Genomic DNA, 15,759 nt, shown 5'->3' on the forward strand with positions numbered 1-15,759 from the left:
ACATTTCAAGTGCTTCAGAGCCATGCATGATTAGTGGTTACCCTATTGAATTGTTCAGATGTATAACATTTTGATTTTTTTTTTTAAATTTTACTTCTTTTTCAAAAAATTTATTTTGAGTTAGATGTATAACATTTTCATCATCACAGAAAGTTCTATTGGACAGTGCTCTTCTAGATCATCATAAGACTACAGAGCACTTTTCAAAGCTCATGCATGTTCATCATGTTAGTGTCATATTTTTAGCTGGGGTTTTGAGACCTCCCTTGGAGACAGAGAAACAGACCCAAGAAATGTTCTCAATTGCAATGGGCCACATACCTAGACCTCCGGGTGTCATTTCCCTTCTCTTAAAGTTATGTTAAGATTCCTAAAATAAAACTCCTAAAAAATCAAATTGTATTCTGGTGTTCTCTTCTACACCATGGGAGGGAGAGCAGTAGGAAAGATGGCCCATTTGGTCCTGGCCTTTGAGGAATGCACACCTAGCACTAGTCTCATAATCTCTAGGAAGCTGCAGAGATGAATTAAAGTAAATTTCAGCATTCGCTCATTCAGTCATTCGGCAACATTCATCAGATATTTGCAAAGTGTTAGGGGGTTCATGAGTAGGCAGCGTGCATGGTCCTTGCTCTCCTGGAGCTTTCTAACATTCTGGCAGGCAGACCATACATAAGCTTGCAATACTTTTTCTGATAAAAACATGTGCTGTAAAGGAAATAAAGCAGAGAACTATCATGGAAAATGACTTGGACCAGGTGGTCCTTCAGGTAGGGTGGGAGAGGTGACAGTTGCCCTGTGGGCTGAATGATGCAGTCTGTGGCTAGGTCAGCCCCGGGCAGACCACATATAGAATGCACATTATGGTCACAGCAGCTCTGCCACCAACTTACTGAGGTTCAGGGAGCTTGGGTGACTTGGTCATGTGATGAGGCACTGAAAAAGGGGAGAACTGGAATCCGAAGCTTTCTCCCACATATCTGGATGTTTCCCTAGAGGGAGCAACACAGTTAAAAAAAAAAAAAAAAAAGCCAGCATCAAAAAGCCATGATGCATTAATCAGCCCAGGGCCTGGGAGGACAGGGTAGGGCTGCTTGCCCTGCTGGCTTCAGCAAAATTAATCAGCTGAGTTAACAGGGACACTCAGAATCCAGACTCCTTAAGGGCAAAGCTTCCATATTCTCCTTCTATCTGTGCTTCTCCCCACTTTAAATCAAATTTTTGTAAAAATCCAAAAAAATTCACATTAAAAAATTGTATCATTACCTTAGGTGAAAAATTAGTATCATTTACCATAAACAGAAATGAATCTTTTTTTTTTTTTTTTTTTTTTTTTTTTTTTTGAGACGGAGTTTCGCTCTTGTTACCCAGGCTGGAGTGCAATGGCGCGATCTCGGCTCACCGCAACCTCCGCCTCCTGGGCTCAGGCAATTCTCCTGCCTCAGCCTCCTCAGTAGCTGGGATTACAGGCACGCGCCACCACGCCCAGCTAATTTTTTGTGTTTTTAGTAGAGACGGGGTTTCACCATGTTGACCAAGATGGTCTCGATCTCTTGACCTCGTGATCCACCCGCCTCGGCCTCCCAAAGTGCTGGGATTACAGGCTTGAGCCACCGCGCCCGGCCAGAAATGAATCTTAAAGATAAATATGGTAAAAATACAAATTCAATGAAAACGCAATGTTATGCAGTTATAAATATGCCTCATGCTTAAAGAATGCTGTGTTTCTTGTTAAAAGAAGAAATCTTAGAGTTTTGTTTTTGTTTTTGTTTTTGTTTTTGAGGCGGAGTCATGCTCTGTCTCCAGGCTGAAGTGCAGTGGCGCGACCTTAGCTCACGGCAACCTCTGTCTTCTGGGTTCAAGTGATTCTTCTGCCTCAGCCTCTCGAGAGCTGGGATTACAGGCACGCACCACCATGCCCAGCTAATTTTTGTATTTTTAGGAGAGAAGGGTTTCACCATGTTGGCCAGGATGGTTTCGATCTCTTGACCTTGTGATCCACCCGCCTTGGCCTCCCAAAGTGCTGGGATTACAGGAGTGAGCCACCACACCTGGTGAGATGTTCTTGTTGATAGAAAGACGGAAGGAGAATTGAGTTGTAATTAATTCAGTGTTAATGCCAAATTCATAACTCATCTAAAATCTTCTCCCGGACTGAAGCAGCGAGCATCCGTTCCTTCAGGCACTGATTCTTCATGGGAAAGTGTGGGTCCTTTGGAGATCATTCTGGCCCCCTCAACCCTTCATTGAGGAGGAGTTGGCCAGGCTCTTGATGAAGTTGGAGCCACCCAGGCCAAAGGGGCCAGAGAATGGAAGCAGCCCTCCCTCCACCCCTGCTACAGAACTGGATGAAGTCTCAGTTAGTCCAGTGACCCAACACTCTGAGCTTGTTTCCTCATCGGTAAAATTCCTCACAATAATGGTCCTCATAGATTGTTGTGTCTGGCGTAGAGAAAGCCAACAAATAATCATCGTAGTCACCATAGTAATTATCATCATCATCATCATCAACTACCACTCCCAACTTAAATGTGAGAAATCTGCTCTTCCTCACTGCCTAGACTGGTCCTTTATTCTTGGCTTTCCATGAGCTGTAAAACATTACGGTTTCTTCCAGACCACACTCCCTCTGTGAAGGGACTCAGGGCTGTCTCATTTCTGTTAGGCTGTACTGGGCTGGCTGGTGTCTGCACTGGTTTTGGCTACAGGACTGCAAGGGTTAAACACTTCCAGCTGGAAACAGAAAATAAGAGTACTCTAAGGATGCAAAGGAGTCCTGGATAGGGTGATAGGAATCAGGAACCTAATTTGCAGAACAGATGTGTGCATCTGGACAAGTGGCTACCCCACTAGGAGTTCAGTCTTGTCTTCTAAATATTGGTGGATGGGGAGCTGGCTGAGATGGTCCTATCTTCAGACACTCTGATCTCCTCTTCTCGCCTTCTGAATAGGCTGTCCTAGGGATGGGCAAACCTGGACTTTCCCAGGTCTTACAACCTGGTTTCCAGCTGGCCCCCCAGAGCCAGCAGGACCCAGTGGCCTCCTGGCTGAGCCACCAGCTGGAGAGGCGGCTGAGGAGGGTCAGAGCGCCCCCTGCTGGGGTTGAGAAGAAAAGCTCCTAGACCTCTGCAACACGTCTTGACATCCAATCAGGACCCACAGAGGCCAGCCCTCTCATTTCTCAGATGGGAGACAGGTTCAGAGGTTCAGAGATGCAGAAGATACTCCCTCAAGTAGGATTGCCAGACAAAACAAAAGACTCCTAGTTAAATTTGAATTTCAAGTAAGCAACAAATCATTTTTTTTAGTATACATATGTCCCATGCAACAATTAAGACATACTTCTGCTAAAAAAGTTGTTTGTTGGAAGTCTGAAATCTGAATTTAAGGAGGCATCCTATTTCTTTGCTAAATCTGCCCACCGTACCTGGAAGTCCGCCCACTGTGTTAATGTCTGAGCTCGGACTGCATCCTGGACATAGGTCAGGGCTTCTCCATCATGCCTGACTAATGTCTTTTACCTGTAGCTTTGCCCAGTACTCAGCAGGGGCATAGGAAATGCTTGTTGACATCCTTCTGGGAGACAGCAAGTGGAAGAACATCTGAATCCTCACTTTGATGATCACCAGGAGTGTTTCAGACAGGAGGTGGGTCTTACTCTGTCCCAACCTCTGCTCCCACTAAAAACCCACCAGCAGAGTTTTTTTTTTTTTTGAGACGGAGTTTCGCTCTTGTTACCCAGGCTGGAGTGCAATGGCGCGATCTCGGCTCACTGCAATCTCTGCCTCCTGGGTTCAGGCAATTCTCCTGCCTCAGCCTCCCGAGTAGCTGGGATTACAGGCACGTGCCACCATGCCCAGCTAATTTTTTGTATTTTTAGTAGAGACGGGGTTTCACTATGTTGACCGGGATGGTCTCGATCTCTCGACCTCGTGATCCACCCGCCTCGGCCTCCCAAAGTGCTGGGATTACAGGCTTGAGCCACCGCGCCCGGCCGCCAGCAGAGTTTTAATGATAAAGATGTCTAACATCTCTGCCCAATCTGGTTTACTAGGTTAGGGAGGGCCCTGGCCATCTGTAGTTTTGAAAACCCCCCTGGGGATTCTCATGCATAGCAAAGATTGAGACCCCCTGGATTACCAATAAGGAAGAACTACTTGGATGGGATAGATTGAAAATTACTGACATGGCACATATTATTGACACATATCAGCAATTGTCAGTATTCACTATGTAAAAAAATTATTGTGGGTGAGGGAAGAGGAGTGAGGAAGAAATGTCAAATCTGCAAAAATGCAGATTCCCATGTCTACTTCCAGGAATTCTGATTGAGCAGGTCCAGATTGAGACCTTTTGATAAACACACATATATATTTGTAATGTCTTTTGTTTCTTAAAAAATGAAAATAGAACAGAAGCAAATACGGACAAATGGTAAGACTCTTAGAAGCAGATATTAAGTACATGAACAATCATTATTCTATTCACTATAATTCAAATATTTCACTAAAATACTTTTAAAACTTAGGTGGATTTAAGGGGATTGTAAGTCAGATGATCAGAAAGCCAGACCTTAAGAAATACTGGCTTGGAGGTAAAAGAGTGAAGAGAGTCACCCACTTCCAAATACCTATTCGGTGCCCCCCATACCCAAGAGCTGGAAGAGTTGAGGAAGTTTCTGGGAGGAGATGGGCAGGACCTGGTCTTGAAGAGTGGGTGAGATTCAGAGAAGTAAAGGGAATTATGACCACCAGGAAGCAAGCAATCTGTGCAAACAGGAAAATAAATGCCAGGAGACTCAGGTTGTATCTTGGCCACAGCTGGTGCCTTGTAAATGACCTCTGGCGTCACCTATCACTACGCCCTCAGTCAGTACACTGCCCGTACAGGGGCCTCCTTTCTGTTCCTGAAACAGGCCAAAGTCAGTCCTGCCTCCAGGCCTTTGCATTCACTGTCCCCTCTGGAACGGCGCTCTTTCCCCAGCTTTTGGCCTACCTCTTCTGCACCCTCAGCTTCTCAGTTCAGATGCCTCCTTCTCAGAAAGGCTTTGCTGCCTGCCCCTCTCACTACCATCTCTCCTTCGTATCCACGAATACAGGCTGTAATTATTATCTTGCTTATTTGCTTCCATTGCCCGGCCACCTTTCATCCCTTCCCACTCTGCCCCACTAAATTACAAAATGTAAGTTCCATGAGGACAGAGACCTGGTCTCTTCTGCTCATTGCTGTGTCCCCAGCCCTGAGCACTTGATACACACTAAATGCGCAGCCAATATACGTTAAGAAGATGAATTAATTAGTGAGAGTTGGCAAGGCCAGAGTAGGAAAAGCCCTGGAATGCAGGAACAGGACAGATGGACACTAGAGTCTGAGAAACTGAAAAGCTTTCAGAAGAACCCTGATGAGGGCGCAAGAATGGTCATCCGTTTTCTGAATCCAAGAGCACATGGATTTCTTAGAAGCTTGTTTTCATTAGATGGGAGGTTCCCAAGGTTACTAGACTCCATAACTTCTTTTAATAATAAATAGAAGTATAGATAATGCAAGAAACCTCAAGTCATAGAGCCATTCATTGTGATCCTTGATTCATGACTCACTGTCATTGGTTGGTTTCTGCATAACTCTCTTTTGCTTTTATCAACTATCTATCATCTACTCACCTATCAATCATCTATATCTATCATCTATCGTCTATTTATCATCTATATATCTATCAAGCCATCATCTAGCTATTGTTCATCTATCTATCTATCTATCTATCTATCTATCTATCTATCTATCATCTATCAAATAATATATTGAATACCCAAGAGCCTACCTCCCAACCTGAGACTGGAACACTGGTAACACCTGTGTTTGTTGTCTATTCTGTCTCTCTGTGTTTACCATGTGAAGTGACCACTCTCCTGAATTTTGTGTTTATCCTTCCCTTATGTTTAAAATAAATATCACTCCCACATTGTCTAGTGATTAGGAAAAAAATAATCAATAAATAAATATCACAGCAACACAAACAAAAAGACACCCACACATACACCCATATATATCTAAGCAATGTATTCTATTATTTTAGATAATTTAAACATTTATAACAAATGCTTTGTTTTTACATTGATAAAACAATTATAAATAATGTCCTGAGTTTTGCCCTTTTCACTCAACAATGCATTATGAGGTCAGGCTTATCCATATTGTTGTGTATAGCATATTGCATTCATCTGCACTGCTGTATAAGATTTTGTTCTGTGTTTGTACAATAATTTCTTTATTCTTCTATTTATGAGTGATTTGTTTTTCTTCTATCGTGAATAACTGCTACACATGCATTAAGAGTTTCTCTGGGGCCTGTCTCCTAGGTAAACATATACCTAGGAATGGAAGGAATTGTGGGTTGCAGGAGTGTCAGTAAGGGTCTCATCAGGAAAATTAGAAACCAGTCTACGGATTTTTAGATACTTTTAATTTTGAAATAGTAACAGAGTTACAAGAAGTTGCCAAAATAGTACAGAAAAGTACATGTACCTTTCCCCCATTTTCTCCCAATATTAACATCTTAGATAGCTATAATGCAGTATCAAAGTCAGATCACTGACATTGGCACAATCCACACACCTTATTCAGATTCACCAGGGTTACATGCATCTGTTTGAGTAGGTACATAGCTCTATTCACACATAAAACTTCATTACATGTGGATTTGTAAAACCACCACCACAATCAAGATGCACAACTATCCCATCACCATAAAGATCCCTCTGGCTACCCCTTTTTGGGTACCCTGATTTCCTTCTCCAATCCCACCTCTGTCTTTTTTTTTTTCGAGACAGAGTTTCACTCTTGTTACCCAGACTGGAGTGCAATGGCGCGATCTCGGCTCACCGCAACCTCCGCCTCCTGGGTTCAGGCAATTCTCCTGCCTCAGCCTCCTGAGTAGCTGGGATTACAGGCACGCACCACCATGCCCAGCTAATGTGTTGTATTTTTAGTAGAGACAGGGTTTCACCATGTTGACCAGGATGGTCTCGATCTCTTGACCTCGTGATCCACCCGCCTCGGCCTCCCAAAGTGCTGGAATTACAGGCTTGAGCCAACACACCCGGCCCCCACCTCTGTCTTTAACCTTTGGCAACCACGAATCTGTTCTTCACCTCAATAATTTGGTCATTTCTAGAAGGTTATATAAGTGGAATCATAAAGTATGTAACTCTGTGAGGCTGACTTTTTTAGTTGGTAAAATTATCTTGTGGTCCAACAAAGTGGTTGCACGTATCCGTAGTTTTTACCTTCTCTTTGCTGAGTAGTATGGTAATCAATAGCTGAGAAGCCTCACAGGAGGCAATGAGGCAACTCATAAATTAACAACAGCAGAAAGCTGTTACTACCCCTCCCTAGGACTAGAAAAACAAAGAGTTAGTGTCACCAGAGCCCAGGGCCAGGGTCACCTGGTAGAAGAAGAATCATGGCTGGCTGTCCTGTGGGAACTGGACCCACGGAAGAGCTGTGGCCACTATAGGGGATGCTACCTGAGAGGAGTCGGGGAGGGTGCTGGTTGAGAAATACCTTGGCTTTCCCTTTCTTTTGCCTTCCATTCTTTCTTTCATTGGCTGAACCCAACTGGAAGCAAGATGTCATGGTTGCCAAGACGGGTCACCTGCCATGGTCACCCTGCTGGAAAACTGAGCACATAGAGATATAGCAAGGAGTGGATCTGAGGCCAGACCCAAGGACTTGCACAGCAGCCTGTGTGAGTGTTTGATTTTTACAAGATAATGCCACGCTGTTTTTCTAAGTGAGTGTCCTAATGTACACACTCACAAGCAATATTTAAAAGATCCCATGGATCTGTATGTTCTCCAGTACTTGGATTGTCCAGCTCTTAAAATTTTGCCGTTTTAGTGGACATAAAAGCTTATCATACTGGGTCGTAATTTACATTTCACATGAGGTGGAATGCCCCCACATGTTCATTGGCCATGTGCATTTCTTCTTTTATAAAATGCCTTTTCTTTTGTCCATTTCTTTCGATTTCTTCTTCTTTCTTGTTGATTTGTAAGACTTTATATGTTCTTGGTAATAAACCTTTGCCAGTTGTAAATCTTGCAAATATCTCCTCCAGGTATGCAGATTGTCTTTTCACTTTAAGTGAATGCAAATATTTACACTACTCTGCAATAAAATTCATAGACAAAGTAAATTAAATTTAACAAATCAACATGATATCTTAACTGTAGTTATAATAAAACAAAACTTTGCCTGGGCGCGGTGGCTCACCCCTATAATCCCAGCACTTTGGGAGGCCGAGACGGTCGGATCACCTGAGGTCAGGAGTTTGAGACAAACCTGGCTAACATGGTGAATCCCCGTCTCTACTAAAAATACAAAAATTAGCTGGGTGCGATGTCAGGTGCCTGTAATCCCAGCTACTCAGGAGAACTACTTGAACCCAGGAGGCAGAGGTTGCAGTGAGCCAAGATTGTGCCACTGCACTCCAGCCTGGGTGACAGAGGAAGACTTCTAAATAAATAAAATAAAAATAAAACAAAACTTTTCAGTACATAAATGCCGAGGCATGACCACTTTAGAAAATATAATGAAATTGTAGGATGTGTATGCCTACTTTGAAGAATAAAGAGGATAGAGCAGACGTCAGTCCCATACAGGAAGTACAGAGCAAAAAAGAACAGAGGTATGGATGAACATGAAGAACAGGCAGAACTTACTCATGTGTAATAATAGAGGAAGGATAATAATGTTAACTGAGAAGGGAATGGCATGCTAAAAGAAATTGCTAAGTGTGGAAGAAAAGAAGGTGAGGAGAGGTGTGAGTCTTGCGAATGAGTTCGTCCTTGTGTATAAGGGTAGGGTCAGAATCTTGAGCTTTAGTGATACTTGAGGACATGGAGCTACTCATACTCTCATGGAGGCCCTTAGCAACTCCCCACTTGTCCAAGATACATTCGGCCTCTGATTTGTCAAAAGACTTGAGACCATATCCTTTAGGAGGTGATGGGGACCACATGATGATTGAGGAGAAAGATAAAGAAAAATTACACTATAAGAGGCATAGAGAATTTATGTGGTAGATATCGGGACAGTATCAGTCAGGCTGAAAAAAACAGGCAGCCAAAAGACACGTAAGTAAGAACATAATTTTTCGCAACATAGCTTTCTTATTATTGTGTTACCAAAAACGTAAAAACATAAAACAAGGCAATAATACATATTTTAAACAGACTTTATAAATGGGATAAAATGTCTGCATTTCATCTACCTTTGTGCTAATTTAGTAATATTTCATTCTCCATCTGTTAGAAGTCTCAGAGCTCCTTGGTTACATATTTGCAAAGAATTATGGCTACAAATGCAGATGGACACGAGTGGGTTGAACAGGTGATCCCCACACAAATGGCATTGGTGACAGGATTTTGTGAGATGGTGAACAACTCTTGCTCTGGACCAAGTGAAGTTCAAGCATCCCTTAATTTACAGGGTCTTTGCAATTCAATATATCTTAAATGCAAAACAACAACAACAAGCCAGGTGTGGTGGCACCGGCCTGTAGTCCGAGGTGCATCGGAGACTGAGGTGGGTGGGTCCCTCGGGCCCAGGATTTGGAGGCTGCAGTGAGCTATTATGATCAAGCCACTGCACTCCAGCCTGGGCAACAGAGACCATCTCTAAATGCAGTGAAACAACACACAACAGCACAAACCTAAACAACTTTGCTAATGTTTGTAAAGGAGAGTTAGTTCCAAGCTCAGATCATCCGTTTATTGGAAAGCCACGCAGGAGGTGAGACAATTCTTCACTTTGTACAACCGTCTCATCCACTGCAGGATGTCTAGCTTCTCCAGCCCCTGCCCCACTAACTGCCAGTTAGAACTCTTTATTGGAAGCTTATCGAGTGTTGCCTGCAGACACCAGCAGGGGGAAGCCTGGCTCAAGGAATGAAAACTCCTGGGCACCATGCTCCCCAGCCCGGAGGAGCAGCTGAGCTAAAAGGTTCTCAGGACATTGAAGGAGTAAGCTTTACTTCACCACCCACACCCAGGCCACCACTATGCAGGTGGGGAAACTGAGTCTCAGGAAACTGAAGGAATTTGTCATTTGCTCAATATCTACTTTTAGTGACACAGCCAGAAAAGGAATCCAATAAGCAGAAGCCCCCAAACCTAGAATGTCATCATTACTGTGCACTGAGAAACAGCTTCCTACCCCCAGTTCTTAGCCACTGGACAGATGGACAGGAGGCAGAGCCCTCTCTGCCCAAAGTCTAGCTGTTGAGCTTAGAAGAGAAGGCACTGTGTGAAAGTCAAAAGAGTCAAGTCAGGAGACTGGTCTGGCTCTAGTCCCAGAAGTAACTGGATGACTACATGATCCCAGCCAAGCAACTTCCATGTCAATTTTCTTTTTGCAATGAAAGTAATACACACGTGACAAAAATCTACCAAACAAAAAAACTTCAAACTGTGCATAAGGGTATAAAATGAAGTAAATTAACTATGAATATTTTTTGCATATTTTTCTGGAAATATATATTAAACTACAATAATAAAATAATACATAAGCATATACACATACTTTTGGTTGCACAAGTGGGATAACACCATACATTTTATGTGCTTTTTTTTGTTTGTTTGTTCATTTGTTTTGATACAAGGTCTCATTCTTTCACCCAGGGTGGAGTACAGTGGTGCAAACACAGCTCATTGAATATTCGACTTCCTGGACTCAAGTGATCCTCCTGCCTCAGCCTCCCCAGTAGCTGAGATTACAGGTGTGTGCCACCATGCCCAGCTCATTTTTTTTTTTTTTTTTAGAAATGGGATCTCCCTATGTTACCCAAGCTGGTCTTGAACTCCTAGGCTCAAGCAATGCACCCACTTTGGCTCCACAAAATGCAGGAATTACAGGAGTGAGCTACCATGCCCAGTCATGCTTTGTTTTTAATCTTAAATATCACTCATAGGCCAGGCACAGTGGCTCACACATGTAATCCCAGCATGTTGGGAGGCTGAGGTGGGAGGATCACTTGAGGTCAGGAGTTGAGGATCACTTGAGGTCAGGAGTTGAAGACCAGCCTGGCCAATATGGTAAAACTCCTATCTCTACAAAAAAATACAAAAATTAGACAGGATGTGGTGGCTCACACCTGTAATCCGAACACTTTGGAAGGCCGAGACAGGTGGATCACCTGAGTTCAGGAGTTTGACACCAGCCTGGCCATCATGGTGAAACCCCATCTCTACTAAAAATACAAAAAATTAGCTGAGCATGGTGGTGGGTGCCTATAATCCCAGCTACTCAGGAGGCTGAGGCAAGAGACTTGCTTGAACCAGGGAGGCGGAGGTTGAAGTGAGCCGAGATCATGCCATTGCACTCCAGCCTGGGCAACAAGAGCAAAACTCCATCTTAAAAAATATGTATAAAATATGTATAAAAATTAGCTGGGCATGGCACCTATAATTCCAGCTACTTGGGAAGCTAAAGCAGGAGAATTGCTTGAACCTGAGAGCAGAGGTTGAAGTGAGCCAAGATCACGCCACTGTGCTCCAGCCTGGGTGACAGAGCAAGACTCCATCTCAATGACTCAATCATCAATTAATGTCACTCATAATCTTTCCATAGCAATGAGATATATTTGCCTCCTTCCTTCTGGTGGCTGCATGGTATTTTGTAATATCAATGTAGCAGTTTAATGCTGCACTTACTGGTAAGCACACCGTTTGCTGTCTCTTGAGGTGTCTTGCACTGTCAAAGCACACTACAGATGACAACCTGGTCCATACATCTCTGTACACACGTACAAGGATTTCTGTGGGATGAAGTTCCAGAAGTGGAATGGCTGGGCCAAAGAATGTATGTGTGTCTAAAACATTGACAAATGTCGCCAAAATAGCCTTCAAAATGCATTACTTTTAACCTCTTCTGGCACAGGAGAAGGCCACCTCATCTGGTCAGCACTGGGAAGTACTCATCTTGGGTCCCTTGTTCTTTTCATCCATGAAATAAGAGGCTTCACTGGGCACAGTGGCTCAGGTCTGCAATCCCAGAACTTTGGGAGGCTGAGGCAGGAGGAATGCTTGAGCCCAGGAGTTTGAGACCAACATGGGCAATATAGTGAGACACCGTCTCTACAAAAAATTTTTAGAAATTAGCTGAGCATGGTGGCATGCATCTGAGGTCCCAGCTATGAGGGAGGCTGAGCTGGGAGGATTGCTTAAGCCTGGAGAGAGGAGGCTGCACCACTGCAGTCCAGCTTGGACAACAGAGTGAGACACTGTCTCAAAACTGATGAATGAATGAATGAATGAATAAATAAATAAATAAATAAATAAATAAGAAATAAGAGGGTTAGACTGGATGATACTGAAGCTTCCTTGCAACTGTAACTTTACATTTGCAACTCTTTCCTCTAAGCTGTCCAGCTTGAGGAGTAGAATGGGGCCGTGAACTTAAGTCGCTCATTTCTTTTCTTCCCTCCTTCTTCCCTTTCCACTTTCTCCTTTCTCCCTGTCTAGTCCTAGGAGAGTGGAAAAGGCCTGAGGCCACCCTCCTCCGGCCAGGAAACCTGGTTCTAGAGGCAGCCCTGCATTGGAACCGCCGCAGGATTACCGACATCGTTCCCCTCCCACCCCATCCATTTCCCACCTGGTTTAGCAACCACCTTCCCTCTTTGAGCTCCCATGCCGGTCTCTTGAGATAACATCTTATGAAGTCTTTTGCCAAAAGCATGCCTTTTTCTGCCCCTGGAGGGAATTAATTTCACTTGTTCTGAAGAAGAGTCTCTGCAGGTACTTGTTACTCCTGCCAAGAAACCTGAGAGGCCCCGAATTCCTCAACGCTTGGATCCCAGATTTGCTTAATCTGCTGCTGCTCCCATCCAAGGGGCGCTGAGATGATGGAGTTACAAGCTGCTTAAAGGCTTACAGAGTGTCAGCTTGAAGGGAGGAGAGAGTGAGCGAGCGTCTGCCTCCACTTGGCTTGGCCTCTCAGATGAAAGAGCTTGGGAGAAGGGAGTGTTTACAGAGATCAATAAAGATACCCTACAGGGGCCAGCGCTCCCCTTGAGCTTCTCCAAGATGATTTAGGATTGACATCATCAAAGCCCGTAGGGAAGAATCTTTCCACCCCAAAGTCTCTTAACACTAGATTCTCAGAGCCTGAAAACCCATAGGGTTTGGGAAGAACAACAGAGTCTCCTCTGCCTTGCACAGCTCTGGAGGTCTTCATTTACATTGATTACAAAGTGAGTGGTGAGCTAAAAAGGTACAAAGCGGGCTGGGCACAGTGGCTCAAGCCTATAATCCCAGCACTTTGGGAGGCCAAAGCAGGTGAATCATCTGAGGTCAGGAGTTTGAGAGCAGGCTGGCCAACATGGTGAAACTCCATCTCTACTAAAAATACAAAAATCAGCTGGGTGTGGTGGCGTACACTTGTGAACCCAGCTACTGAGGAGCCTGAGCCAGGAGAATTGCTTGAACCTGGGGGAGAGAGGTTGCAGTGAGCTGAGATTGCACCGATTCCCACCAGCCTGGGTAAAAGAGAAAAACTCCATCTCCCCCGCTGCCCCCAGAAAAAGAGGTACGAAGTGGTGCTAGTGACGATACTACACAGCTAGCAGGATCATTTTAAAATGTAAAATTGACAAAAACAAAACAAAAACCACCAGTGACTCTTTGCTATACTCAAAACAAAATCACTAAAACTCTTCATGATTCAACCTTATTTTTCTCTCCAATCTCATATCCTGCCATAGCTAAATTCCAGACACATTGACCTTGACCTTATTTCTGGTCTTCAAATGTGCCCAGTGGCCTAGCTGGTTCCTGCCTTATGGCTTTTGACCAGAGTGCCTTTAGCTCTCCCCAAAGCTGGCTTCTTGTTGTTAGGAAGAGCTCCTCTAAAACACCGCTTTCTCAGGGAGGGAGCCTCTAACCATTCAGTCTAGAACAGTCAGTCATTGTCCCTAAGTTTTCTCTATAAAATGGGAGTGGCAATCCTCATCTTACCTTCCTCTCTGGGCTCTTTCTACTCATTCCCACCTTACAGTTTAGGTGCCATCTGCAAGGAACCTGGGCACCCCCTTTTTTTCTTTTCTGTTTTCTTCTTTGTTTTTTGAGACCAAGTCTCACTCACTTTGTGACCAGGCTGGAGTGCAGTGGCGCCATCTCAGCTCACTGCAACCTCTGCCTCCCAGGTTCAAGACATTCTCCCACCTCAGCTTCCCAAGTAGCTGGGGTTACAGGTGCCCACCACCATGCACAGCTAATTTTTGCATTTTTAGTAGAGATGGGAGTTCAACATGTTAGCCAGGCTGGTCTCGAACTTCTGACCTCGAGTGATCTGCTCGCCTTGACCTTCAAAAGTGCTGGGATTACAGGAGGGAGCCACAAAAAAAAAAAAAAAAAAAAAAAGTAGAGAACTTTTTCAGACTCCATAGCCCCATAAATTGTGAGGCCGGTGATAACAACTCAATGAAACCCCTTCACACAAGAAAACTGAGGTTCTCCCAGAAGTAAAGATAACATGGAATATGAGTTGTTGAGCTGAATAAGAAGTCGGTTCTCATCCCTGCTAGGCCAGTGCACCCCAGTGCCTGTGAACAGAAAATGAACAGAGGGCCAGGAACTTAACGCCTGTAATCCCAGCACTTTAGGAGTCTGAAGTGGGAAGACTGCTTGAGCCTAGGAGTTTGAGACCTGGGCAACCTAGTAGGACCCCATTTCTTAAAAAAAAAAAAAATTAGCCAAGGTTGGTGACACATGCCTACCATCCCAGCTATTTTGGAGGCCGAGGTGGAAGGATTGCTTGAGTCTGGGAGACAGAGGTTGCAGTGAACTGTGATGATGTCACTGCACTCCAGCCTAAGCAACCGAGGGAAATCCTGTCTCCAAAAAAAAAAAAAAAAAAAAAAAAAAAAGACAAAGAAAAAAAAAGAAAACAAATAGAAGGGATTGCATAGCTTTGGTGACAACATACAGAAAAACGTAAGATTTACTGTAGTAGGAGCAGAGAAGATAACATACTTCCATCTGCCCCTCAGAACCTGCCACATGCCTGGAATTTCCAGCCATTATTCTTTCATGAGTCCTGGGTGTAGTGTCTGCAGAGGACCCCTATGAAAAAGAACTTTAGCAACATCTCATCCCATAGAAGAAGTTGCTTCTCCAATAAGCCATCTGAAAAAGGAAAGAATGGGATCCTGAAGGGCAAGGGAGTTCCAGGGGAAGGTGGTGTCTGTTATAAAGGGGGAGGTTTAGGGGTCTGGGCTCGGGGGCAAGCGAGCGGAAGGGAGGTGCGGAATCCACGCCAACCTCTGCCAGTCTCATTTTGCCCCAGGCCAGCCTCAAACTTGAACCACAGAGAACTGTTCAGATGCCAACTAGCAAACACAAGCGGCAAACAGAGAGCTGTGTGTGCTGGGGATAACCAGTCCCACGGGTTTGGGTGTAGCGGTGGTTTGGGTGTAGTGGAAAGCAATGCTCAGGTTTTGGATCAGATAGCTTTCAGAAAGCTGAGGAGGAGAGACAGGGCCACCCCCTACCTCCCTGTGCCACCCTGCCCACCACCCCTGCAGCCAGGGCTCACAGGAATACTTGGCATCAGAGGCACCTCCTGGGGTGGGGGTGCTCTAGGCCACACAATCTGAGCCCTTGTCCTTTCATCTTACCGGCCTGAAGGGTGGAGTGGGGTGGACCCAGGGGGCTGCCTCTAGTGCTTGGACAGCTGGGATGGGCAGAAAATGAGCAAGTTCAG

This window comes from Saimiri boliviensis, chromosome 1 (assembly GCF_048565385.1).
Source record: "Saimiri boliviensis isolate mSaiBol1 chromosome 1, mSaiBol1.pri, whole genome shotgun sequence".
Taxonomy (NCBI): domain Eukaryota; kingdom Metazoa; phylum Chordata; class Mammalia; order Primates; family Cebidae; genus Saimiri; species Saimiri boliviensis.